Genomic DNA, 16777 nt, shown 5'->3' with positions numbered 1-16777 from the left:
AACAAACAGTATGTCTTACTGTCATTCAGTTGCAAATCTAGTAGTCTTTATCTGTCATCTGCTTCGCTAATCAAGGGGAGATAATGTACATTATGAAGCACACTCTTACAATATTAATTTCCCCGTAGCAGCAATATGCAAAGACCATCAACTGTCTTTTCAGATTTCAGGTTTTCCTACCTGATGCTTTTTAGACATTTAATCTACATTAAAATCTGTGAGTGACGTAATCAACAATGACGGATTGGACTATTCTTTCTGAGAGTATAAAATATTCTCCTTATTGCAAATATTTGGACAACATTATAGTTTATTGTTTTATTTTAAAACAATGAACTATTGCAGGTCCAACATATGCTGTAATTTATACTTCTTTCTAAAATGAATGATTATCGCTTACTATTTTCCTGCCATAATGCATTGAAAATATGAAATATGTCACAAACCTTTTAGACTTTATTAGTGTTCCTTTATATAGCTAACCTTGGCCATGAGTCAATTAATAGAGTTTAGATTTCAAACAACAGGTGAGGATGTCACCACAGCCATGAATTCAATAACTAAATGAAATGTTGTTCACACGTTTTGCTGTTGTGTGGCCTTGAATTTCCCATGAGTAACTTTGTCGGAAGCAATGTAAATATGAAGAACACTGGATTTTTCCCTCATCACAGTATGTACAGACCAATCTACACAAACATATGGCCAAGTCAGAGTTGATGTAAATTAAACAGCCATGCCTTTAGTCGGAAATTTCCACAACATTTCCATTCAGAAAGGGATATAAAGGACACGCATTCATTCTTTGTCTAAAGTCTACCAGTTGTGTAAAAAACTGATCTGGACAGCGAATGTGTATAAGCAATGATTTGTATGGATCGAGTGTCCCAGACTTACCTAAACCAGTTTGACAAGAGTGCACGCTTGTGACAGGACATATGGTTGAAAGCAGGTCAAAGGGCGACACGCAGAGATAGAAGCACAAAGACATTTTTAGCTATTAGTTCGGGAGTCTGAAAATTTGCAATACTCCAGCAAACACAAGCAGTTAGCTCTGTTTACAAAGGCCAACAGCAGAACCAATGCAAACCATACGTAGCGTGGAGACATCAGGATGAGTGTGTGCGTGCGTGTGTGAGTTTGTGTGTCAAAGCAGCAGGTCGGTACGCAGGGAAAGCAAACCAGATCTGATGTTTTTTTAAAACCTGAATGCCTTTCAGAGAGCAGAATCCACCTCCCTCCCCCGATTTCTCTTTCAGGCACGTCTGGTTTTGGTTCCGATGCATTCAGCTTTTCCGGCGAATCAGACAACTGCCTTTTTCCAGCCATGCCATGGATAAACCTGCTTTCACTTTGTTACCATCACATTCAAACAAAATCAGACAAGGATCGGTAAGAAGAGAGTAGTGGTGATTGTTTCTGATAGCATTGATTTAATGCTCCGCCATGGAAATGCACATATTGTGATGATGAAAATAATAAATAATCGTATTCTTTTATAGTTAAATTGCAAGCCAGTATACATTTGGATATTTTTTCTCTGGTAATTTTAATCTTGTGAACTTTAGAGACTGCAATTTCTGCATTTTTTTTACCTAAATTGTGTGAATTATTTATCAATTTATTCGACTGAATATAGTTCAATTTACAACCTGCTGTATATTTATGTTGCACACCACACAGACCCAGATCAAACCCAAACTCATTTACATGGAATAAGGTATTCCGATTAGAATGGATCTGAATGACCAAACTGAATAAAATATATATAAACACCACAATTGGAATAAAAAGGCGGGATGCAAATTGATTTTTATTTATTTGTTTTTATAAAGATGTTGTTTTAATAAAAGTATTAAAACTGTTCACAACTACTGTGCTAAATAGAACTCCGTCTTGATAAATCACACGACGTTTACATCAATTTCCGCATGTCACAAGGCTGACCAGTTTAACTGAGTGGAGCAATAAAATGGCAGATCGGATAGGATCACGTCACATAAACGTACACAGGTGACCAGAAATATTCCTTCGGAATGATTTCTATAAGATTGAGAAAAAAAGTCTCAATGTAAACGCAGCTCATGCTATGCATGGAGGGATGTCAGAGTGAAGGGGCACGCAAACCCTCTTGAAAGGGTTTATGGCTTGCTCAAAGGAGCTTCAGCCGGAGTCAGGAAGCAGAATAGCATCGCCCCAACAACTAGTTCCTGCATGCATGTCTGCAGCTGGACTGGAACCCTGACCCACCGGTTTCAAAGTATAAATTACTCTATATGATAAATGTTATTTTAGAGGAGGTTCGCGCATTCTGTCACATTTCTGACATTCAGGGTTCAAATCTCCATTTTCTCCTGTGTAGAGTTTGCATCTTCTTTGCCGGCTTGTATGAGTTTTCTGTGGGTACGTCAGCTTCTACCATGCATGCAATATTAATTGAGGACTTTAAAATGTCCGTATATGAGTGTCACAGATTTTCTTTTGTCTGTATTTGCCCTGGGATTGGAAGCCTGCTGTGATAGGCTCCTGTCCATGTCGTTGAACCTCAGAATTGGGTGGCACATATGCTAACCTCTGGTTCACCATGATGCCAATTTATGAGTACGGTATTTTTTTTTTTCATTTATATGCCTCTCTTACTTGAGTCGTTTCCTTCTAAAAGTAAACAATTGCCTTGGCTCCAGTATGTGTGTATCAAGTATAAATATGCAGCCATTTGTTGTACTTCCTAAAAATACCATTTCTTTTCTCCTTATATGCACTATTGAACTGCACTGCTCAAATTCCTAGACCCTTACACCATCTCGTTTTTCTTCTTCAAAGTCCACACATCGCTCGCTGCTTTTCTGTCTGTCTTACTTTTTTCTTCCTTTACGCTCCTCTTCTCTTTTCTCTTGCTCTTTTCCCCATGGCACCCAAAAAAAAGAAAGCTCTGGCTCCTTTGGCCTTACTTAATTCGGGCATGTACATCGGTTACACATGATTCAAATGTCTTGAATTAACATTTATTATTTGAATATTTTCGAGGAAAAGAGTAGAAAATTATGTCGGTTTATCGTATTTTTTAACAATGTGCAACTGAAAGTCAAGTAGGGAGAGAGAGAGAGAAATAAACCTAATTAAACCTCTGAAGGTGCAGAATGACACCTCAGAGGAGTGGTCACCAACTTTTTAAAAGCATAGAGTAGTTCTACTATTACCTGAAAACTAACACATACCTTTTGGACAGTAACAAATAAAAACGCGCCAAGAAAGACACTGAAAAATAAACTTGTAACATTGCCAAAAAATAAAAATAAATAAATACCCATAGGTCTTGGATGGCAAATATAGAAAAGGAAAAGAAACTATATGGATATGATAGTTCTGCAGCCAGAAGTTAAGTACTGATGTTGGCATCACATTTCAAAGAAAGACTGGTTGCAGTCTCCCAGTCTACCTTTTTTTTTTTTTTTTTGCAAGCTGCCTCTTTGTTACACAAAACATACAGAGTGTATGTCCAATGAGCCTATATGCGCCACACATTCACACGCTTACTACATGTGAATGCAACGGGTGACGTCAGGCTCATGGCGTTTGAACTTGTTTCACTCTCCAATTTTCCATTGCCAAGAGTGACAGATTGCTTTCCTAATCAGGAAGCTGAATTGCCGCTTAATTTCATCATGAACTGAGTAGAATGATGTTTTAGTAAATTATGTTGATCAATCAATCGATCAATTAATCAGACTTTGTGTATATCATACTTTTTATACATTAAAATGTGACAAACCTGCAATCAGCTAATAAAAACAATTATGATATTGTTACTTGAATTATCACAATTAATACTTTTAATAATAAGAACAATAATAATAATAAAAAAAATAATAATTGGATTTTTCACCGATCAGATTGGTTGCATAAGATCCGCTGTAATGTCTTAATTTGCTGATTTAATCAATTACATTGTCAAATAAGACGATACAGCTACAGTGTTTCCCACATATACATTTTTTGTGGCTGCCATTTCTAGGTTTTCTAGGTTTATTAACGAATAAATGTTTTATATTCCAATCAAACTCCTGGCGCCACCTTTCCTTGGGACAAAGCAAAGATTGCTAAACTTTGCCAAAAATGCTTGACATTACTTCTGTTGATAATTTCAAATAGTAATTTCTTTTGACACATTGCCGCTTTTAGTGACTGGATCAGTTATCGGCTATCGTTTGATTTTTTTTTTAACTGGATAATCAATGTTCGGTTATCTGCCCCCAAAATCTTGATTGTGTAAAGCAAAATAATAATAATAATAATAATTATTATTATTATTGTAATTATAATAATAATTATTGTTATTTTTATTATTAAGCAAATTCGGAAAGTTAGACTTAATATGAAAACAAAACAAAAAATAAACAGCTGAATAAAATACAGTAAAGGCTAAACTAAAAGTTTGGTACTGTTTTTGTGTGTGTTTGTATGTTGACTGTTATCAGCAGAGTAGGCGCAGACAACAACTGCATTTGGAGGGAGGAAGGCATCTCACTCCCTTGTCTGACACTTCAGCCTGGGGGCAGCACAGTGGGATAAATACACACAAACATGCGCACGCGCACACACTTACACGCACAACGACTCTAACTAGACCCAAGGGACAGTCGATGGAGGAGAGATGATGTTACAGACAATGGAGTGAGACTTAACAGCCAATGAATGGAAGACACAAAGACAAATATTAGATACAAGCATATGAAACGTGTATATTAGGTTATCATGATGACATACTGACTTTGAGTCAAAGTGGGTTAGCGGTCCATTTAGCTTGATAAAGTCGGGCTGTCACCACTGGAAATCCTTTAGGACAACTGCAAACCTGATACATTCCACCGCTGCTGTGACACGATGGTATGCCCCTAGACACTTTGGTCTGCATATTTTAATTACACTTTAAAGTATGCGGACATGTAATTTCAAATATTAGTCGAAGTGGGGAAGACATTTATTTTATTTTTTGTGATAGTACTCTGTTTTTGGAAAATAAAAACAATTGCAGCCGTCATGCTCATTTCAGGAAAATATCATGTGTACCTTACATCGGCAAATGTTACATTTAAAGTATGTTGTAATATAGTTATTATTTTTTGCTGGGAATTCCAATGCACGGAGCTCACGCATGCACGGCACACCTTACAATTTGGTGACATAAAGTAGACTGGGATTGGCACAGCTTGATTTTCATGCCGGGGCAAATCTAGTTTATCATGTTTGTGAATTTTGTAGACTGAACTTCACCTCCATACACATTGCAGCATATTTGATTGCACACCCTGGTGCACCTGGCAAGTAAACGCAGACTAGATTTTAAAATATTGAAACCAAGTCTAGGTTGTGGCGCAGGAGGTGTAACGCAGTTTTTATGTCAATCCATATTATCCATAGGTGTGAATGTTAGGTTGAACGGTCAATTTTCTACTCCAGGCATGAGCAACTGACGGCCCACATTCTGAGTGGTCCCTCGCTTAATGAGCATATCACCTAGAGAATGAGACATTATCTGATATTTTAGTGTACATTAAAGTTTGTCGGACCACATAGTCATTAACACTGATAGTGATTTACGCTGAAACGGTAATAAGCGCTTTGTTACAGCTCCAGCTGTTGTGAAAGGCGCTATATGAATAAAGTTTTATTAAGACTAAAGAAGGTGCTCTGGGGATGTAATGACACGGACCGTGTTATTTTTGTATTTTGATTATCACTCACTTGTGTTGCCCACATTCTCACATTCATTTACTAAATTATTAAGAGCATTAATGTCCAATCCCATGTTTTTAAATGTCCTTTAAGAATATTGATTGATTTGTTGTGAATATAATATTGTAAGTCCTAATTTAACCTCCTCTAAGTACTTTCCCTCTCTCTATTTTTACCTTCACCTACAGCCATATCTTTAGTTTGTTCTAATGTCCTACTGCTTAGCCAATCTGTCCAATCCTTTGTCCGACCGTTGCTCTGCCAGCTGGCTGCGTCATGCGCCTCCCTGAGGAGAGGACAGGTGTAGTGACACACACTCCACTGAACACACAAGCACTTGTGGCATCAAGCGGGCATACACCCAACAGCAGTGGCATCCAAGCATTAAAGAGTGTACCACCTGCAGAAAATTGCTATTTGCATTTATTAGTTTATTTTTAACTACAAAATGTCAGACGTACTTTTGACAAGATCATTTCGATGACACTTTGCTCTCAGTGCCCATGTAAAACATGGCTGATGTTCTTTGGAACCAAAAGCACTGTCATGAATAGTAATGCACATATAAACAGCCGAGTCACCTTCTGCTTGTTCTCCATCCACTGTAATCACAGATTTAGTTATAAAAGGTTTATTGGCTGCCGCTCAAAACATGCAGATGAACAGCATGCCAAATGACTTGGCCAATTTAGAGGATAACAACAAAAACAATGTTAACGTGCTGATCTTTGAGCCTGCTGCCCTAAGGTATTTATAATTCAGCTCTCGCTTCTCTTCTTGTCAGAGAAAATCACTGGGCCATATTCATAAATAGCTATTCTCGTTTTTTTTCCCCCTCTTTCTTTTTTGTCAGATTCACCGAGAGCATGGGTATTTACCAAGTTTTTCATTATCTGGGATACAAGCGAATACAAACATTTATATTTGGACATTTTGGACTCTGTTGAAAGTCAGGGAAAGGCTGGATTATATTTTAGCAGTCTTTTGATCTGAGAGGTATAATACACCCTGGACCGGTCGCCAGTAAACCATAGAAAGTATATTATACCGTATACAGTAGTGAAGAAATGGGCAACTCAAATTTCCCCATTGTGGGACTAATAAAGGACATCTTTATCTTTAACATTGATGATCATAACGGCTTCATATAATGTTACATACCTTACTTTTTTTTGTTAGTTTTTAAAAAAAAATTTTAACAAAGGCTAACATATCCTGTGTGTATTCAAAATGAATTGAATTATCTTTGCAAAGCCAGAATATATTTCACTATGATGTGCAAGTGGTCGTAATGGTGCGGCTGATCAATGAATAGTCTCCATATTTTGGTACAAAGCCAGGTTTAGAAAATTGTAATCATCCTTCATCATCATCACGATTTATTGGAAACGTTCGGATCCAACAAGCTGGCAGACATTGCTTTCTTTCAGTTTTGTTCTCACCGCTCCACAGCCTTCACTTTGACAGGCCAGTTTGCAGAACATCTCAACAGCGTTTGAATATACAGCATCTTAACATGTTGGTGGGCCGCTGATCTAAAAGCATAAAATGACAAATCTGTTGCTAGCATGACACTTGCCCATTTAAGAACAAAAACCCAGGATTACCTGCTGTACATTCTCCAGTAACTCAGTTTAGGGAATGACTTATTAAATGGGCAAATGTGGCTGAGTGTTGATGGGTTAAAGGCAGAACAAAAAACACAATTATTATGAGCATGTCTTCTGTACATGGCAATGCCGTTTTTACTTTTTCGTTGGAGGCATTTTTATTTCATGACTGTACAATGAAGCAAAATTGTAGTATTACATAAATTCAATAATTATTTTGCTCTAACAAGTATGACACAGGCTGTAAAACTAGTGTAGGTAGAAATGGAACTACAGAAGAATGAGGGCCACAGTCATTCCTTCATGTACATAAGAAGATTCTTGGTAATATTTATATTATTCATTATCTGCCAAAAGAAATGCTTGTTTTGTCTTCCTTGTCCCTTAGGCTCAAAGGAACACTGACTGCTAACAAGTCTTGTCAGGCACCTTTGACCTCAAAGATTTGCGGAACCATTGACCCTGCCAATGTTATGATAGCAAAGCACCAAGGGAAGACAAATTGTAGAGTAGGAACTCACAGTTTACAATAAAAATCCAAATCCAAAATGTGTATGTAAATTCGTTTAATTGTGATGTCACAATTCAGAATGGCTTGCTCACTCACACATTTTTGAAAATGGGCAGATATCAAGCAAAGTTTGTGGAACCAACTCTATGGATCTCTCTATTTGTGTCCAGACAACAAATATATATTTTTTTTTATTTTGAACTAAGACATTTATCAAATAAATAAAGAAGTTAGTAAGTTAATAAGAAGTTGAAAAAAAGTCCAAATTAATTTAAGAGTGATTAACTGTTTTCAATGGTATTGTTTGCTGCATCAAATGCAATATGATGCGGGTTTTCTGTTTTGTTTTTCAAACATCTGACGAATGCACTTGCAAGTGTTTGAATAGGATTTACTTAGATATGCTGCAAAAATAACTTGCTGATTGATTGTAAAACAAAGTGAGACATTCAAGTGGTTTTCAGTAAAAAGGCACTTTTGTCATGGTCCGTTCCGTCATGTTATGTTTTTGTTTATGTTCTGCTCAACGGGCGTGGGGGCGTTCCTTTCCAACGCGTGTAGTGTTGGCTGGAGAGACCCGCCCACCAGCCACACACCTGTCACTCGTTGACTTCCTTGATCACCTCGCCGCTGGAGAGACGCGCCGCACCTGTTACTCGTTTACTCATTTAATAGTCACTACTTAAAGGCCCGGCGCTGACTATTCGGCGTCGGTGCATTGCCCCTTTTTGCCCTATTTCCGGACATCACTGCCTTGCTTTGCCATTTCTTCATGCCACTGTTCCTCTTTGCTCTCGTTCATGCTCATAGATCACAGCTCAGGTTATTTGTCACTGTCCCTGTTTCATAGTCCAGTTTAGTTCTGTCCCGTCGCGTTTTGTTCGTCCTCATTGTTTCGTTCATTTGTTCCAAGTACCTTGTTTGCCCTTTTGTTTGTTTGGTCAATTAAACTCCCTTTAAGTTACCCTTGCCTTGGCTTCCCTGCATTTTGGGTCCCCCTCTTCCTCTCCTACCTCCTCCACCCACGGAGCGTAGCAACTTTAATAAATGCCGTCATAAAATGATGGGACTGTATTTCATCTCAGGGCATTTTTCCATGAATAATGTTTTTGGAGAGGGCACTTGGCTGGAAAAAAATGGTACATTATCAAAAACGTTTGAGAACACCTACTCTTGGTGACTAAATCAAATTGTTGCCCTCGTCCATGATTATATAACAAATATGCAATCAGTTCATTATTCTTGTGGACATGTTCATATTGAACTTTCCAGAAAGTGAAAATTACAAACAAGTGTTAACGCCAGGAGGGTAGTAGGAGAGAACAGAGAAATATGGGAGGCAACTGAAAATAAATCTGGATCGCTGGCTAGTATGAGCTCATTTGGAGTTACAGAAGTTATACCACACATTTTGAGCAAGCACTTGTGTCCCAACAAACTTCAAACTTTTGTCAATGATGTCATATTAGAAAAAAACTTTTTACGTACATTGGACCAAAAACACAAAATATGCCCAAAAACAAAACTGGAATCGTTTGCAAGTATAATAATAGCATATTTCTTACACACAATTAATGCACAAGAAAAAAAAATCAAGAAATAAGTGGAACTAGGTCCACATTTTTTTCCTCCTGTTTTAAATCCCAAACCCGTCTGGACTTTGAGAAGACCTGTCCTGAAGCAACCCTTCCAAAGGTCTGTTTAATATCAGGCCATATGGAGCTTGTTTTAAAGGCACAACTCAATCTTAAACATATTAGAGTCAACAAGCAATTGACATTGCTTTTGATGTTTGTGCTAATTGCATTTACTGCGGTAAAATGAATGACACAATGCGAACTGTAGATTAATGTTATCTTAATTGCAGGGACAGCATTGGTGTGGGTTTCTTTTTGGTGTGGATCACTGGACTCTGCTGGTTCCTTTGGATCTTTTATGGCAACTAAGCAGTTAGTTGAAGTGGGGTTTGTTTTTGTGCAGGCAGTAATGTGATCGCTGTGGTTAGGCAGGCAGGGCTTACGTGTGCGTTCGGTCCAAAGTTAGAATGTGCTGTCACGGTGGGGGTGATGTGATGTGGATCCACTCCAAACCGGTTGGTGGACGACGAGAATTAGATTAGTGGGTGGAATGCAATCAGTGAGACGACATTACGGAAAGAGGGCAGATGTGAGTGACAAGACGAACGGTAAAAACTTTTTAAGACTCCCCCTGAATGCCAAAGAAGGGGTTTAAGATCCATAACCACAAATTTGAAATATGCCATAAACTGAGCCAGTAAATTGAAAGGTTTCTTTAAAATCATCTATCAGCTCTTCTCTTCTTCTTGCTCCATTTTTTTGCAACCTTATCAAAAGAGAGGAAAAACAAAATTCATCTAAATGGATTTATGGAAATCAAGGCTTGAAATAAGCAGTTTTGCATTGCAGGTTGTAGGTCAAAATGGACATTTTCTGCCTCATTGAAGCACATTTAATAGTAAAACTGAGAATCCAACACAGAGACAAATGTCAAGACAAAGTACCGGCACAAGAAGAAACACAGAGACGGTCCCCGAAAAGCTTCATTGGGCACACATCACATACACCAGGTAGCAGAAGGCTGAGGGAATCTCTGTGCTACTTACGTAATAGCATCTCGCTTACAACAGCATGGGCTGGCTACGAGTGCATCTTAACATGTTGTGGATTCACTCCCAAATTTAGTAATCATTGTCTGCGTGCAGGTGAATAAGTTACATTTCAGACAAACGTCGTGCTCACGAAGAATGAGAATTGACAGACAAGCCCTGGTAAATGCTAAGCTTACCTAAGCTTGACTAAGTAAGTGCGTTTAACACCACACAGACGTCTAGCTGGAACAGTGTTAAAGTGTAGAACGTTCACTTTGAGCATTAAAATAGCACCAATTAACAAATGGATTCTGAAGAGAAAATCATATTTGCAGAACTAGACCAGAAGCGGAAATAAGTTTTCAGCTTTAGTGTAAATCAGCGAGGAGGAATGACTTATCGTAAAAGTAAATTAACATTATTAACTATTAACTATAAAATACTAAAAATTCATCACAAATGTCATTTGTTTGTTTTGACAAGAGAGTGCTTAGTTTTATTTTGATTTTTGAGATCTTCCCAATAAATTGTCTCCAAATTACATTACAGCAGAGATATTTTTTAAGTCAATTTAGTTTTGCTTCTAGACAAGAATTTTTTTTTCTTGTGAATAAAAACTGTTGATTTTACAAAATAAGAAAACCATGTTTTGTTACGATGGGTGGCTGACTGGTTAGCACATCCAGCTTTACAGTACAGAGGTGCAGGCTTTGATTCCAGCTCCGGCCTTCGTGTGTGTGGAGTTTTACATTTGTATTCTTCGTAAAATGGAATAATAAAGTAGCCGAGCAGACAGAGGGGATAACAGTAATTGGGAAAGATCTTGCAAAATGGGAAAGTGGTTTCTTTTTACATTATTTACCCTGACTACAAACCCAATTTGCTCAAATCAGATTCAGTGTTTACATTAGCATCAGGAGATGATTACATGAAAGTTAGCATTCCAGTCTCACGTTCCCCCGCTTGTCGTCCTTGGATTGTGGATGTCTCTTTCCAACACGGAAACGCACACACACACGTTGTAATGACGTCCAAGTACCATACCGTAAGGTGGTAAAATGATCATAAAATTCTAAAATGTTGAAGAAAATGACATTTGATGGTGCTACAACTAAAAATTTACATTTCTACTAGAAAACTGGGTGAAATATAAACATGTGATCACATTGACAATGAAAGAATGAATGTAATATACCAGATGAATATGTTTGTATCTGTACGTCCAATATGTAAAGCGCTTTGTTACAGCTCCAGCTGTTGTAAAATGCGCTATATAAATAAAGTTGTATTGAATTGTATTGCATTGTATATATACAGTTTGTTTTACTGAGGAATTACATTGAAAATGAAGGAAGGAGACCTCAGTTTTCCACGCAGAAATGTATTAAAAATGTATCTTTTCTAAATGCTGCAAAACGAGAGGATTAAAGCAGTTTCCCCACTTTTATTTAAGTCAAGGCCCCGCTTTTACATCAGCTAAATCTCACTCAACCTCAATTTGTTTGTAGTTTTTGGTTTAGTATTTAGTTTCATGTTTTTCCTCGTGTTTTGTGTGTGTCTCTTGTTAAACCTGATTGTGTCCACCTGTGTTTGACATTGCATTACCTAGTGTGAACCAGTCAGTTCCCTCCAACACTTCCTGTCTCGTCCAGGTGTTCCTTGTAGTCTCGTTATTTGGTTTGTATTTTGTTCCTTGTTTATTTTCACTTCTTGTCTGTTCATTGTCCCTTTTCGTTGTCCTCCTGTTTGTCTCACCTCCTCAAAGTTTAGTTTAGTCATGGTGTTTTGTACTTTTGATATTTTAGATTTTTCCCAGTGCCTTGTTTGCTTTGTTTTCTTTACATTAAAGTTCCAGTTAAATTGCGTGTGGCTCGCTTCCCTGCATTTGGGACCTCATGCACATCAAATCCTTGACACAATCGAAAATGTCAGAAAAAAAATGACTACTGAAGTAATGGCCATCTCTTCTTTATTTACTCAGATTTACTTACTTGATGTGAAATCTGATTCTGCTTATTTGAACACAAAGCCATGGCATATTTTGTTGTAATAATGGCACCAGGTGGATGTACACAGGTTTAATGTGCTTTCTGGCATCTAATGCATACTGATAGCCTCCTTTGAAGCTGGTGTCGCCAACCATTTTGAAGCTGAGAGGTACTTTTTGGTCATTGATTAATGTGAAGTGTTGCCTGTTTGATACTTCTGAAATAAGAAACGTGTTCAAATTACCTTTAGTAATGGTGTTATTAGGATCTGACCTATTGAATCGGCCAATAATAGCTCTTTTAAATAATCAAAAACATTGTTTAAATTTATTTTGGTATACATTGACATATTATAATATAAGACTAAGATAATGACAATCTTTTCAACTCCCAGTTTACTTTTTTTAAACGATCACTTGTACAACATTCCTGGAAAATAACAATGTCCCCTGGTGAGCTATTTATAGACCAGGCCAGTGGGCTACTCATGTGGTCCTTGAGGGTTATCTGGTGCCTGTTGGCATCACGTTGGGGACCCATGCTTTGGAGCGGTGGTGTCAAACTCCTTTATGTAGTTTTCAAATTGTAGTTTACGGCAGCCCATAGAGAGCCCCGTTATGACTATAAAACCAGTTTATTATTACATATACAGCACATAAAAAATTGATACTAGTTTTGAAATCTAAAGTCAAGGATAATAGTTTTATGAATAGTAGTTCAAGTGATAAAGGGTAACAAAAACATTTTTGAAAATTTGGCACAGATTTTTAGAAAGGATCATGGAAGTTGACAAACATGATTTGCTTTCACGGGCCACTTAAAATGATGTGGCGGGCCTGAAATGGCCCCCAGGCCATGAGTTTGACACTGTGCTCTATAGAGCCTTTCATGGGTTAATATCGGATCGAAGGATTATTAGTATGTTTGTATATACGACAGATATCAGGATGTAGTGTATTAAAGTGTTTACTTCATGTGAGAAGCCAAAACCAAACCCCTCTATGGTTAGCTCAAAGGTTTGAAACAACAAACTTGCAATTGTTTCATCCACATAAAGACCTTCTCTATTATAATCACACACACATAAACACGCCCACACACACACACACGTACTGTATGGCCACATGGGCATATACTCGCACACAGTCAAAGTGTTCCCAGAAAACGTTTATTGAAGTAAAAATTGTTTTAGGCATTATTCTGTGTGGCTTTTTCTTGTTAAGAGTCCTTCCCATGACCAACTTGATTCATACAGGGGAGCAAAATCTTGGATTCATGAGTGGAACAAAAATGTTGCAGTTTACTTTGAAGAAAAATGAAGTTTTCAGTCAAGAGTATATATGTGATGCGTTTGGGGGAGACAATGTTATCACAATATGAAGCTGCACTGATGAGTTACATTCCAAGTTCAAGGGGCTTTTTCCAATGGAATTAATCTCACATGTTTTTCCAAATTACCCAAGCAACAATGAATTGAAAGTGTCAAATAAGATACATACCAGAGTATGTATCTTACCAAGACAACCTTTAAAGGAGAGTGAACATTTTTCTCGTGAGCAATGTGTCGGTTTTCTTTTCAGCTTCTCTTCACTTTTCTTCTTTTTAGCCTTTACCTTCATCCCTCTACTAAAAAGGATCACACACCTGCCACCATTTTAAGCATCTCTGATTAACCCCAAATGAAGTGCCGATGTTCTAGCAAGCTTTTTCTGACATTTTTCATCCCACCTTACACAGCACAAGCCATTATGTGCAGAAAGCTTTCACAGCACCAGAGAGGACTGAAGAAGGATACAAAATAATCTGAAAGGCATATCCCATAGAACACAATCAAGACAGTCATCATCAAGTGGAGAAGATATTCTACAACAGTGATATTACCAAGAACTGGACACCTTTTCAAATTTGGTTGAGAGGAAAACTGCTAAGGGAGGCTTCCAGGGAAGTGGTGACCATTAGGAAACACGGGACAACTCCTGAACGGCCAGTCGATTCCAAGCTGACAATCTATTTATTTTTATTTATATGGGCCCCAATTCCTCTGATTAACTGTCATTTCTAATACATACAACCTTCTTCAAACAATACATTCAGACTACAGTTCAACAAACGTTGGTCCTTATCTGTTGCATGACTGTGTGGCCTAACTTTGTTATTAGGTCACAAAGCACTTTAATCAGATCTGAGATATTTACACACATGGGAACAAATGAGCCAGATTTCTCTGGCACAAGGTGATGAGGAGATGCTGGTCTTGGAGAAGGAGGAGGAAGAAGTTGTGTTGGTCTGGAGAGAAGGAAAAAAATGGAGCAGGAACAAGCATCAATCAAACCGGTAGAGATATTTGTCAGGCTGCCAGAATGTAGACATTTGGAAAATGTATAGTATGCTGCACAAATTGTGAGACCTAAAATCACTGTCACCACTCAATGGTTAATATTCAGGAGAAACAAAAAAAACCTTTGACCTTCTGTCGCGTGCACTGGGAGCCTCTCAATCTTTGAATTTTGAGCCCAGTAGGTCCTGGGAGGCTACCAAAGGGCTGACGGCAAGACTGAAGGAGCTGCAGGAATTTCAGGCAAGTTTTTGGCTCTGACCGTTTTTTTCGTCATACTGTATTGTCTTACCACTCTCAAGGGGACTCGTACCACAGTCCAAGCTGTTTGGCGAGGTGAGCACAAATATATTGAGTATATTTTGTCTTCATAAACACGCTCAGGCTCCTTCCCTTCCACAGAGAGGACACAAATAAATCCACCTGAATCAGAACTGACACTTTGACACGCAGAGTATATTCAGCCCAATGGGTCAAATCCCAGCCCTGATTGACTGGTGAAATGAAGTCATTTCTATGTCTATTTTTGCCCCGATAGAGTGTAGTAGATACTACAAGAACTCAACTTCATCAGCCTCATTGCGGACACACTGGTCAGCATGTTTAGTGACTAATTGCAGAAACACACACAAAAAAATCCGCTATCACTGATGCGTGATCATGGCATGCAACTGCAAGACACATATTGATATTCCAGGTTGAAGTGGACAGTTTTATTATTTTCGTTGTGCACTCTCACTTTTCTCCATCTGCAGACAGGTCATGAAAGAAACTGGGAGAACACCTCATCAATGATTTGAGAGTCTGAAGCGTGATCAGACTGACGGATCAGAAATGATGTGTGCAGTACTAGATCACAATCTTCCTAATGTCTTTTTCTGTGCCACTCACATTTCTCTTCATCACCTTCTCCATCTTGCTCTGACCTGTACTTACTTATTGTTCCATCTCCCTAAAAACCTTCCCTGTCTTCACCTCTCTCAGCCTCCAGACTATATCAACCTCTCATGTTCTCTTTAATCTGACGGGAGGTCAGCCCCCTTCTGAGAACACCTCTCTCAGTCGAGCTGTAAGCGGGTCAAAACTCTCATGTTAGTCATCCAGTTGTTCTAAATGAAGGGCCTCAACATATATATTTTGGGTGTATTTGTGCAAATTTGAATGGACATTCCGCCCCAGCAGACATTTACTGTAACATCTACTTTAGTAGACACGTAGACAGTCGGTGCAGTAGATGGATGAACTGCTGTTATGATTTTTGATCTTCTGTATACATTTTCTGAAACCAAAGCTGGTATTTATTATAGTTACTATACTTTTTGTGTGAATACCATTTACAGTATAATGGATGGTGGGATATGTGGCTTGCACATCTGCTTCACAGTCTGGCTGTACCATGCTAACTAAAATTGCTATGGAGCCTCACCCCAGTGGGGTCGGAGTGCACCAGACTGCTTTCTTGCAGGCTGTAATGATGTCATGCATACAGCTGCCATTCGGCAACAACTCCCCTTTCTCCGAGATTACCATGTGTTGTCTGATTTATGTGTTGCTACACAATTCTTGAGAAGAATAAACGTACTCAGGGCTATTTACACAGAGCTTTCTGACGCAAAATGGATGCATATGCTGTTGTTTCATCCATTTAAATAATGACCTTGGGCAGCCTGAAGATACAAAGTCAAAGTGAAATTTTTTTTAAAACTAAATTTGTGGGACAATCATTTATAATTAGTCAAGACTTCTCCAGCAACATGTGCATTTAGGGGCCTATTTTCTTGCTCATGCTGAAGTCAATTCCGTCCGCACTTTTCTTGCGATTCTCCCATTAATTTTCCGGAGTAAAAATGTAGTTGGACTCGGTTGAGTCGATAAAAGAAGATGAAAAACCCAGAAAGATGACACCTGTGTGAACTAAAATATTAATTAAACTAAATAAAGACAAAAGACTTCTTCCTCCAAGTGATAATGGCAGAAAAATCACAGCTA

Source organism: Idiotropiscis lumnitzeri, chromosome 7 (genome assembly GCF_059441095.1).
Source record: "Idiotropiscis lumnitzeri isolate Australia: NSW breed Sydney's pygmy pipehorse chromosome 7, RoL_Ilum_1.0, whole genome shotgun sequence".
In the NCBI taxonomy this organism is placed as follows: Eukaryota; Metazoa; Chordata; class Actinopteri; order Syngnathiformes; family Syngnathidae; genus Idiotropiscis; species Idiotropiscis lumnitzeri.
Note: the sequence above shows the minus strand (reverse complement) of the source record.